This window comes from Elephas maximus, chromosome 14, assembly GCF_024166365.1.
Source record: "Elephas maximus indicus isolate mEleMax1 chromosome 14, mEleMax1 primary haplotype, whole genome shotgun sequence".
In the NCBI taxonomy this organism is placed as follows: Eukaryota; Metazoa; Chordata; class Mammalia; order Proboscidea; family Elephantidae; genus Elephas; species Elephas maximus.
In genome coordinates, this window is record NC_064832.1 from 24,360,288 (window position 1) to 24,373,049 (window position 12,762).

Genomic DNA, 12,762 nt, shown 5'->3' on the forward strand with positions numbered 1-12,762 from the left:
TTTATATATAATGTTTCCGACCCCAAGACAAGTAAAGATAAAATTTATAAAGGTACTGATAATAAAAGGCAATAATAATGCAAAGTGGAAAAAAAAAAAAAAAGATGAGGTATTCAACTTATGTTAGAACCAGCTTACAATGGAGTTGTTGGAACGGAGCCCCTTTGTAAGTTGGGGACCCCCTGTGGTTGCCCAACTGCCTCCTCCCCCATTCTCACCACCACCAGTTGTGGAGTTGATTCCAACTCATGGCGACCCCACATGTGTCAGAGTGGAGCTGTGTTCCACAGGGTTTTCACTGGATTAGATCTGAACATAAAAATCACAAACCTATAGCTGTCAAGTTGATTCTGACTCAGAGTGACCCTACAGGACAGAGTAGAGCTGCCCCATAGGGTTTCCGAGGAGCACCTGGTGGTTTTGAACTGCTGACCTTTTGGTTAGCAGCCGAACACTTAACCATTGCACCACCAGGGCCCCATAGCTGAACATAAAAAATCAAACCAAACCCGTTGCCATCAGAACATAAAAAACACGAAAATCCTCACAACTGGGTCAATGAACAAAATCATGATAAATGGTGAAGAAATTTATGTTGTCAGGGATTTCATTCTACTTGGATCAACAATCAATGCCCATGGAAGCCAGAGTCAAGAAATCATTGGGAAATAAGACCTCTTTAAAGTATTACAACAATGGGTTCAAGCATAACAGTGATTGTGAGGATGGCACAGGATTGGGCAGTGTTCTGTTGTACATGGGGTCACTATGGGTTGAAATCAACTCGATGGCACCTTATGACAACAACAAAGTGTTAAAAAGTAAATACATCCCTTTGAGGACTAAGGTGCCCATGACCCAAGCCATGGTCTTGTGATTGCTTTACATGTTTGTGAAAGTTGAACAATTGAAAAGGAAGATTGAAGGAGAATCAATGCATTTGAATTGTGGTGTTGGTGGAGATTACTGAATACCATGGACTGCCAGAAGTGCAAACAAATCAGTCTTGAAGGAACTACAGCCAGAATGCTCCTCCTTACAAGCAAAAATGGCAAAACTTTGTCTTGCTTACTTTGGTCATGTCATTAGGAAAGACCAGTTCCTAGAAAAGTGCACCATGTTTGGTAAAAGTAGAGGGTCAGTGAAAATGAGGGAGACTCTTCATGAGATGGGCTGACATGGTGGCTGCAACACTGGATTCAAACATGCTAATGATTGCATGGATGGCGCAGGACCAGGCAACATTTTGCTCTGTTGCGCATAAGTTCACTGTGAGTAGAGGCGGAGTCAAAAGCAGCTAACACCACTATCTGCTAGCCACTAGCTTGTGCACTTGGGATATATGAGGGTACAAAATAGACATGGTGTCTGTCCTCGTGGAGCTTATAAATCTTGTTTATCGTGTTATTTCCTTATTTATTTCGGGGCTATATGGGGGGTGGGGGCCTTTGTCAGCCTTGTTCACTGCTCTATCCTCACAGCCAAGAACAGTTCTTAGTACATAGTTAATGGTCAATTCATATTTGTTAAATGAATAAACAAATGTTCAAATTTTATGTTAGGGTGCACAAATAATAACATTTAAACTGCTTTGTTTTGTGGCCAAATTAATTCATTCAGTTACCACCTAACTATGAAAAGTGAAGCAAACAAGAAACCTATTAACTATTTAAATGCTCAGCACTAATGGCAGTATTTATTGAGCACTTACTGTGTGTCAGACACTGGGATAAGCGCTTCATATGTATTTTCTCATATTCACATAAGTTTCATGAGAAGATATGATGTTTAATTTTATGTGTCAACTTGGCTAGGCTATGGTGCCTAGTGGTTTGGCCAAACACTAGTCTAGTTGGTGTTGTGAAGTAGTTACATGTGATTAAATCAGTTGGCCTTAAGTAAAGCAGATTACTCTCCATCATGTGGGTGGGCCTCGACCAATCAGTTGATAGGCCTTAAGAGCAAAAAAGGAGTTTCCTTAGCATGTGTTTTGCCTCCAGACTATAAATAGGTATTTTGGCAGAATTCTGCTTCAGTCTTCCTGTTGGTTGACCTATGAATTTTGGACTTGCCAGCTCTCCACAATGAGCCAATTCCTTGAAATCTCTTTGTCTCTGTCTTTCTCACTCTTTCTCTGTGTGTGTGTATAAACACATATGTATATATGTAAATATATATATACAACACATGTATCACTGATTCTTTTTCTCCAGAGAACCCTGACAGGTAACACCCTATCCTGATTTTAGAGATGAGGAACTTGAGGCTTAAACAAATGACCCAACATCACCTGGCCATCTGGTGGGAAAACCAGGATCGATATATTGGACAGTTGGACTGTCTGTGTTACCTCTCCACACTTGTACGTTAACATCAAAAAGAATACCTAAAGTACTAAATGGCACTGTCTATCACCCTTGGAGCCCTGGTGGTGCAGTGGTTAAGCGTTCGGCTGCTAACCAAAAGGTCAGCAGTTTGAAACCACCGGCCACTACTTGGAAACCCTATGGGGCAGGTCTACTCTTTCCTTTAGGGTCGCTATGAGTCGGAATCAACTCAGCGGCAATGGGTTTTGGGTTTTGCCACCCTTGGAATAAAGTAAAATCTCTGAACCTGGCATATGGTCCCTTGATGTCAGCCCTGCCTCCTCTCCCATCACCCTGGCCTTGTACTCTGCATTGACTGCCATGGTTCCTGGGCTTTGCTTTCTTTTGCTTTGTTATGGGTTAATTGTGTCTCCTCCAAAATATATTAAAGGCCTAACCCCTAAAAAAAAAAAAAAAAACCCTAGTCCTGGGAAATAGAGCCTTTAAAGATGTTACAGTCAAGTTAACATGAAGTCATACTGGAGTGGGGTGGGTCCTAATTCTGTCTGAGTGGTGTCCTATAAAAGAGGAGAGGAGGCACAGAGACAAAGGCAGAGGAAAATGCATCAGTAAGCCAGGTATGATGGCTAAGACTGTGTGTCAACTTGGCCGGGCCATGATTCTCAGTGTTTTGGCAGTTGTATAACGTTGTGATCAGTTCCCTGTTGAAATTTGATATGCGATCAACCCCTTGGTGGAATCTACTGAGTGGTACCAGTGGGGATGGGGCCCGTGGTGAGTCACTGCCCCCTCAGTCTTCATTTCTCTGCCTTTCGCTGCCTACTTCCTTCCTGCTCGCCTTGCAAAGAGGGCAGAGATAAAATGCAAACCTCCCACCAACCACGGAGACAAAATGCCTGAGAGAGAAAGAGAGGTGTAAGAATTGTGGGGTGGAGACATTCTTCTGTGAGGTTGTCAAGGCAACTGTTCTGTCATCTTTGGTGTCACCTGGCCTGCTCTAGTGACTAGTGACCAGACCAGACATTTTTGCTAAGTTATTATGGTAAAGATATATATCAACCCCCATGCTGATAGAAGCACTTCTTTGGCTGAGGCTCAAGCTGAATTTAAGTGCTGAAAACCTGAAACCAAACCTGTTGTTATCAAGTCAATCCTGACTCATAGTGACCTTATAGGACAGAACAGAACTGCTCCATAAGGTTTCCAAAGAGCAGCTAGTGGATTCGAACCGCTGATCTTTTGGTTAGCAGCTGAACTCCTAAGCTCTGCACCACCAGGGCTCCAAAAACCTGAGAGGAAGGCATATATCTGACTGCTGTCAGATGAGAAATGAAAAGAAAACCTCAAAGAAAATGTATTCACACCATGTTCCTGATAAGATTGCATTTCTAAGATAATAGAACCAATTATAAATAGATTTTCCTTCAAATGATCATGATAGAAGAAAAAAAGAGGAATTACCTCTATCTCTTACAATTATTTTTAAAATACTTATATAATGTTTGTAATGTTCCCTTTGGATTATTAATTTGGTAAGTGTAAAAGATTTGCAAGTTTGATAATGTTTTTCATTTGTTTTACCACAGGACAAATTATTGTTCATTCTATTTTCAAAAATGATTTTGATCTTAAATTTAAATAAAAGCATTATCAAAGTATGTGGATGTCAGTCTAAGAATTAATAATTGGATACTTTCAGTATTTAAAACAAATTAACCTTTAGAAAAGTACCCATTGCAGACAGGTCCAACTGTGGAGAAAGACACACACACACACACACACACACACACACACACGCACGCACGTGCAGCAGGACAGAGAGAGAGACAACATGTACATTGACAACTTTCAGATGGTGAATTTTATGGCAGTGATGCAATCAGACAGCTTTATGGCAATGATTCATTTTGACTGATAGTGACTAAACACCACCATAGTCAAGGCCCTGGGCCAGGCACTGAGTGAATCATACCCCCTGGCCCTCAGCAGGGGACACTGAGTATAAGATACAAGTATCTGCCTTCAGAGCCACAGGGGCCAGGGAGTTCAGGCGGTGGCCATGTTCACCTCCCCAGCCTCTGCTCCCAGCCCTCCGAGCTTCATTGAGCAGCTCCAAACCACTTACAGTGCCCCACGTGTGCCATGTGGTCTCATACCTGCACACCCTTGCGTGTGCCCTTTCCCCTGACTGCAATGCTCATCCGGTCCATCTGGAGTGGACAGTTGTCGTGTTTTCTAGCTGCTTAGCATTGTTACTCTGTCCTATAGAGTCACTATGAGTTGGAATCGACTCGACGGCAGTGGGTTTGTGTTTTTTTTTTTTTTTTGGTTTAGCATTGTTTGGAAACCGTACCTGTGTTCAGGCAACTTCCTGACAAGTGTTGTCTCGTGAAGCTAGAAACTAGAAGTCTTGCTCTTCCAGCCTCCTTGGACCCAGGCTGTCATCACTCAGCTGCATCTTCACAGGTATTAAATTCGAAAATCGTGTATTGGGCAAATCTGGTAACAAAGACGCCCCACTTTGGGACAGCAGTGACTCCAAGGCTGAGGCCCTGGCACACATGGCAGTGGTGTAAATACAGCATTTGGAGGGCAAAAATGTCTGTAGCAGTGGGTTCCACAGCAGACCCATTGTGCTGTGGGGTGTTGGGCTTTGTTTCTGAAATTTCTTCAGGGTGTCCCACACCCTATTCAGCCATGTGGGAGTCACCCATGTCCTTTTAATCAACTCCGTTTGTGCTTCGTCAGCCAGAGTTTACTTCTGTTGATGGAAACTAAGAACCCTAAGTGACGTACCCAGTGACTTTCCTCCTCTTAACAAAAGGCCACCTGGCACTCAAAACTCACTGTGATGTGGGGTTCTCTTGCAGCCTCCCGGGAAACGCTCTGTCCTGTCTTGCCCAGCCCGTCACTAGTGCCTCCTCTGGAATGCCCCCGCACCCACACTCTGGCTGCTGCTTGCCATCCCTGATTATGATGATTTGTTTCTTCTTCCTCTGCTTGGACTGCAGTTTCTTTGAGGCTAGCCATTGTCACTTTTATTTGTGTGTTTTCAACACTTACCTTAGGTTGACACAGTGCCTAGCAAGTGATCGGTGCTAAATGATCTTGCTGATAAGAAGGAGTGGTTGGATTTATTTTATTGAGGAGGATTGTTGTTGTTAGCTGCCTTCAAGTGGGCCCCCAACTCATGGGCTGACTCATGGATAACCCCATGCACAACAGAATGAAGCACTGCCCAGTCCTGGCATCCCCATGATCAGTTTAGAATCCGTCTTACTCTGGAAGCTCTGAGGAAACCTGTTCAGCATCATAGCAACATGCAAGCTTCCCCTGACAGATGGGTGGTAGCTGCGCTTGAGGTTGCACCTGCTGGAATCAAAGCTGGGTCTCCCACATGGAAGGCAAGAATTCCAGGGATCAGGGAGTGGTATGATGTGGTGGCTGTGTCTAATACAGGTCTTGGTGAAGAGCAGGGATTTCAACAGGCAGAATTGGCTGAGACCATTCTGTCCACATTGACTTCTTTAAAAGAAATTTTATCGTGGTAAAATATATATAACCAAAAAATTGCCATTTTAACCATTTTTAAATGTACAGTTTAGTGACATTACTTGCACTCACCATACTGTACAACCATCACCACTATCCATTTACAAATGTTTTTCGTCCCCCCGCACAGAAACTCTGTACCCCTTCAGCAATAATTTCTATGTTCTCCTTTTACTTATTATGCTTTAAGTGAAAGTTTACAAATCAAGTCAGCTTGCTATGTACTCCTAGCTGCCCTCTCTCTGAGACAGCACGCTCCTTCTCTCCACCCTGTATTCCCTGTGTCCATTCAGCCAGCTCCTGTCCCCCTCTGCCTTCTCGTCTCCCCTCCAGACAGGAGCTGCCCACATAGTCTGATGTGTTGTCTACTTGAACCAAGAAGCTCACTCCTCACCAGTATCATTTTCTGTCTTACAGTCCAGTCCAATGCCTGATTGAAGAGTTGGCTTTGAGAATGGTTCCAGTCTTGGGCTAACAGAGGGTTTGGGGACCATGACTTCCAGGGGCCCCCTAGTTCCTTAAGTTTGGTCTTTTTAGGAGAATTTGAGGTCTGCATCCCACTGTTTTCCTGCTCCATTAGGGATTCTCTGTTGTGTTACCTTGTCAGGGCAGTCATCGTTGGTAGCTGGGCACCAACTAGTTTTTCTGGTCTCAGGCTGGTTTATGTGGCCCTTTCTGTCTCCTGGGCTCTTATTTACCTTGTGTCTTTGGTATTCTTCATTCCTTTTTGCTCCAGATGGATTGAGACCAATTGATGCATCTTAGATAGCCACTTGCTAACTTTTAAGACCCCAGATACCACTCGCCAAAGGCCCATATTGGCTTTTAATCTGCTTTTCAAATTTTAATATTGCCGTGAGCCTTTTCCCATATCCTTAATGTGCTGTGGACATTCTTGGCAGACTAACAGAACGCTGTTATTTTGTTTGTTTTCAGGGTTGGAGCAGTGATGTCTTAGGGAAGGTGGGGCTCTCCTATATGCCTGAGGGGGTAAGTCATCACTAGGCTGAGCCAGAGGTTCACACACTGTAGCCTACTAGCCAAATCTGGCCTGCCACCTGGCTTCTTATGGTCGCAAGTCATACAAAATATACATTTTTAAATAGCTAAAAAAAATCAAAAGAATAATGTTTTATGACAGGTAAAAATTCCATGACTTTCAAATGTCAGTATCCACAAATTTTCATTGGAGCCCAGCCATATTTAGGCATTTACGTATTGTCTATAATTGCTTTCGCTTCACAATGGCAGAGCTGAGAAGATAAGTCAGGGACCGTATGGCCTGCAAAGCTAAAATATTGACTTTTTATTATCTGGTCCTTTTCAGAAAAAGTTTGCTGACACCTGTCCTAAGCCAACCATGGTAAATCTCTTCTTCCAGTGTTTATTTTTGGGGGTACAAGAAACCAAGTTCTGGCCCAGTGAAATATAAGAAGTCTGACAGTGGGCTTCTGGGAAAGATTTTTTTCCTCTGGTTAAAAATAAAGGGGTATGTGAGAATGCTTTCTTCCTGCCTTGGAGGTTACATGTGAGAATGTGATGGGCACAAGTGTGGTAGTCCTCCTTTTGTGATCACAAGGGAAAAGCCCAGAGAATCACAAAGAAACCATTAGATGCTAAACTGTTAAGATTCTAAATTAACCCACCTTTTTGTTGTACGCCGTCAAGTTGATTCCAATTTATAGCTACTCTGACTCCGTACAACAGAGTAGAACTGCCCTATAGGGTTTTCTACACTGTATTCTTTACAGAGGAAGCCCTGGTGGCGCAGTGGTTAAGTGCTACAGCTGCTAGCCAAAGGGTCAGCATTTCGAATCTGCTAGGTGCTCGTTGGAAACTCTATGAGGCAGTCCTACTCTGTCCTACAGAGTCGCTATGAGTCGGAATCGACTCTATGGCACTGGGTCTGGTTTTGGTTTTTGGATTCTTTACAGGAGCTGATTTCCAGTTCTTTTCTCTCACGGAGTGCCTTGTGGGTTGGAACCACTGACCTTTCGGTTAACAGCCCAGCACTTAACCATAGTGCCACTCACTGTAGAGTGTCCTATTTTTAGATTTCTTTTTATATGCAAAATAAATGTGCTGTTGGTTGGGCATTTCGTTACTTGTAGCCAAACCTGTCCTAAAGCTATGCTTTAAGAAAATTGTTTTTTAAATAATGGCATAGTATTTCATGTTATTGATAACCCATTAAATTTCAACCACTTAGGAGCATTTCCCCTACTTTTTTGCTGTTACAAATCTTGTCTTTTCATTTTTTAAATATATTTTACATAAACTAGTTTAAGGCTTATAAAATACACACTTTGGCTATTTTCTCTTTTTCCTCTCTCCCTCCCTTTCTCCCCCCGCCCCCCCAGTACCTTTCAGAAGCTGCCAACCAAAAGACAAAAGAAATTGCCCCTCTTTAACACACTGCCCTAAGAACTCTTTCACAGGATACAAATTACCCATTCATTTTACATGGATTGACAGAAACCCAAATCTATGTTTATTTATTTCCAATACAAATTCTACCTGATAAAAAAAAAATTTTTTTTTTGAGGGAGTTTTCCATAAAAGTTTCATCAACACCGAAGAATACCGAATGGAGTGTTGCAACAGTGCAATTGAAAAGCACTTTTTTCTGCCTCCTCCTGAACTACGAGCATATTTGAGTCAGAGATGGTTTGCGTCTGCGAATGATTTGCAACTCCAGGTCACATTTTCAGTTAAAACACAGCCACATGGTATCAGGATGAGGGATCAGTTTTGTGGAACCATTCCTCCTCTCAGTATCATTAACCAGTGCGTTGTGAAATCCTGATGAAACAGCCATACAGGAGTCTGCCTGTCGTCTCACCTCTGACCCGTGTCACACCGCTGCTTCATCAGCATGGATATGCCTGGATTGTGCAATCCTAAGTGCAGCAAACACTGCGTTGACTCTTTTGCTGTTTTGAAGCCAAGTCTGCAATGCTATTGGGTTGGCCTGTCCAGATTAAGAGGAGTGATTCATTCTGCCTAAAATTTCTTGAGCAGGCCAGAGTCCTGGGGAATTATCCTCAGGAAAACGTTTGCATTGGCCCTTGCATGGTTTCATGCGGAAAATGTTGGTAGAGTTTATAGGCCACCGAGAGATTTTCCCAACAGTTCGCCAAGCTACTGCAGGGTCTTGAGCATTTCGAACATCTGTATATTTGTTTCCCTGTTCCTAAAACAAAGATAGCGGAAGGGGCCACTGACTGTGAGGGATTTTAAGCCGCTGAAGTGATTTTTTAAAAATATCATGGAGGGAGCCTGTTTTAGTTTCTAGTGCTGCTATAACAGAAATACCCCAAGTGGGCAGCTTTAACAAACAGAAATTTATTTTCTTACAGTTTAGGAGGTAAAAGTACGAATTCAGGGGAGGCTCTCTTTCTGTTGGCTTGGGGGGAAGGTCCTTGTCCCTTTCTAAATTCTGTTCCTCAGTTCCTCGATGATCTTCATGTGGCCCATATCTTCCCCTTCTCTGTGGGGAATCTGCTCAAGACTCACCCTACACTCATATGGTCTCAGTAACATAACAAAGTCCTATTCCCAAATGGGATTACATCCACAGGTGTAGGGGTTTAGGATTTACAACACATATTTTTGAGGGGCACAATTCAATCCATAACAGACCTATCCTAGGAGATCCAGTCTAGTCGCTATTGAGTTGATCCTGACGCATGGCGACCCCACGCCTGTCAAAGTAGCACTGTGCTCCATAGGATTTTCAGTGGCTGATTTTTTGGAAGTAGATCACCAGGGCTTTCTTCTGAGGCACCTCTAGGTAGACTCGAACCTTCGATCTTTTGTTTAGCAGCCAAGTGCTTTAGCCATTTACACCACCAGGGACTAAGAACTTCTAATTCCTGCAGCCCTCTTGCTTTCAGGAGGAAGTCTTCTGGGAGGTAGCACTATACAGCATAGTGGTTAAGACCACGAACTTTAGGGTTGGACAGAACTTTACTGAGTCCTGCTCTTCTTTCCTTAGTACCTGTATAACTTTGGGCAAATGGCTGGACCTCTTCAAGCTTCTGCTTCTTTATCAACCTCATTTGCGCTGGTAAATGTGCTAGGCATGGAGATACGTAGCAGCAAGCAAGACAGGAAAAATGGACTAGAGTTTGTGCAAAAAGGTAACTTTGTAGATTGAGTTAAAATTTTGAGCAAAGTGCTCATAGCTTCTTACTTGACAGAATAAATTGAAGCTGAGGGTTGTGAGAGGTGGGGGACGGGAGTACCACAGAAAGCCTGGGGAGTGTGGTGAGAGTTTGGAACAGCCTTTGAGAGGGACAGGAGAGGAAGGAGCTAAACCAGGCAAAGCGTTACCTTGGGGGCTGAGGGCTCAGCGAGGTGCATACTGTGACCTAGAGTACCAGTGACCTACAAAAGTGGATGGTTCCACTTGTGGTCATTTGAAGACCAGTTACGAGAAGCAGATAAGAAGAAAGCCAGAGCAGTGGACACAGTACCACACTCAGAAAGCACCTCTTGTCTCTTCAGCTCTTCCTGTGGCAACACAATCACCAACACCGCCTTCTCCTCTATTCAGTGTAGACTTTCGCACTGATGTAAGAAAGGTTTGCACTGTACTAAAAATTTACATAATACTATTTTATTTAATTCTTATAAAAACCTTAGGGGGCAGGTATTATCCCTCTTTTACAGGTGAGGAATCTTACCAGAGAAGTTAAGTAATTTGCCCAAGATTATTCAGCCTTTACGTAGCAGACCTGGGATTTGAATCCTGGTCTATCTGAAGCATTTCTTCCCTACTTTACAACAGGTACAGAAATGCCTTCTGTAGTATTCATGCCATTTACATCACTGTTAATTGTTCTTGGCATAAAAATTTTTTTTGTATAAGGATGATTTCTCTTTACCCTTGTGTTTAAAGCACTGTTGTATTTAGAGAAACCATTGAACAGTTTCTTCTTGTTTTATTACACACCCTTTCACCCCTAGAGGTTCTAATATAAAATCTTTAAAAATCTTTTCATTATGAAAATTCCAAACATATACAGAAGTAGAGAGAATACATAATATGCCCCATTACTCATCACCCAGCTTCTACAGTTATCAACTCATACCCAGTCTTGTTTCATTTATACCCCCCCTTCCCATTATTTTTCCCATTGGATTATTTTGAAGTAACCCTAAACATCATATTTTATCCGTAAGTATTTCAGTAGACCACTGAATTTTTAAACTAGGTCCAAATACATCTCACCAAACAGACTTCTTCAAAGCATCTAAACATTTTGAAAAAGTGATAGAGTTGCTACTTGCCAGATTTTTTAAAAAACAGCATTTTACTTTTTATATTATGTTTTTAGGGAATAAATGTATCTCCGAGACTCAAAAAAAAAAAAAAAAAAAAAAAGTGGATGGTTCCAGCAGGCTCCCGGAGCAAAAGAGCCTGGGATGCAGTTACTCCCGTGGCTGGGGTTTAAAAAGGTTAAGTGACTCACTACAGGTCATGCAGAGATTTTTACAAACCCAGGATCCTGGCTAAAGTCCAGTGCTCTCTCTAATCCACAGCAGAAGGCTTGGGTCTGTCCTTCATCAGGGCTCCTTTGGGCATTGCTTCTGAAATCTGCAAAAGCCACTGGACCAGGTGATATTAAAAGTCCCTCAACCCTCTATGATGCTGTAACTCAGCCTCTGCTTCTGTATCTGGCCTCTAACTGGGCATGTTACATGCCCTTTGGGGCAAGGCATTCAACTCCCCGGCTTGTTGAGGTATTTAAATGATGCTGCCAAGGCTTGGGTTCTAAAGTTCTGATTCTGTGAAAAGATAAGGAGTCAGCCCTGCTTTGACGAGTGCCCCCATTTCTTAGGAGAGTTTGCTGTCTGCTACATTCACAGCATCTACCACCATCAGGAGGGCCTATTCCACTGTGCACTCGGGTTAGTGCACTAACACAAATCATGATAATGTTTACATCACTGACCTGTATCAGTGCAAAAAGTTGCAGAAGAAAATGACACCATGTTTTAAGGAAGAAGACAGTGTAGAAAATGAAAATAAATACATTGAGGCTGAACTAAAGGAATCTGAAGGCTGTGGCTGAGCACTGAATTGAGTGGCTACCTGTCATAACCTGAAACCAGTCCCTGTGAGGTTAATCAACTCATGATGACCCATGTATATCAGGGTAGAAGATGCTCCACAGGGTTTTCAACGGCTGGTTCCCTTCCACCCTGACCTCTGAGGTGGCTAGCTTGCACCACCAAAGACTCGGATAGTAGTCTATACCCGAAAAACCCGTTGCCGCCGAGTTGATTCTGGCTCCTAGCGACCCTGTAGGGCAGGGTAGAACTCCCCATAGAGTTTCCAAGGAGCTGCTGGTGGATTCGTACTGCCGATCTTCTGGTTAGCAGCCGAACTTTTAACCACAGGGCCACCAGGGCTCCGATAGTAGCCTAAGACCCTTCCAGCTGAGTAGGTGTTAACCTTTTTGTCTTACAGCACTACAGAAAATTGTTACTCCTGGAATGCAACTGATTCCTTGAATATCCTACGCTTTAAAAAAACACCGGAGAGCTATAGACAGAACATGCAATTCAAGTTACCGTTTTCTCTATGGACTTCAGAAAACGTTACTTTTTTTCTCGGTGTACTGCTTTCCTGAATGTCAGAAGCGGGTTGGAGTTTCTTGGGGGAGGGAGGTTAGAAATGTTTTTGTTTTTTTTAACGAACAATAAGAAAGTTTATTTTTCGTCGCTAACATTCTGTTACTTTCGTAGTCAGGTATGATTTAAAAATAAGACCGTGGCCCCGAGTCCCAGCAAGGTTAACCAGCCTAAAGGTTAGCCAGGGCTTTGCTAAGCCCTTCGGCCTCCTGACGCTGTCCTCCCAACCCTTAGGTCTCCC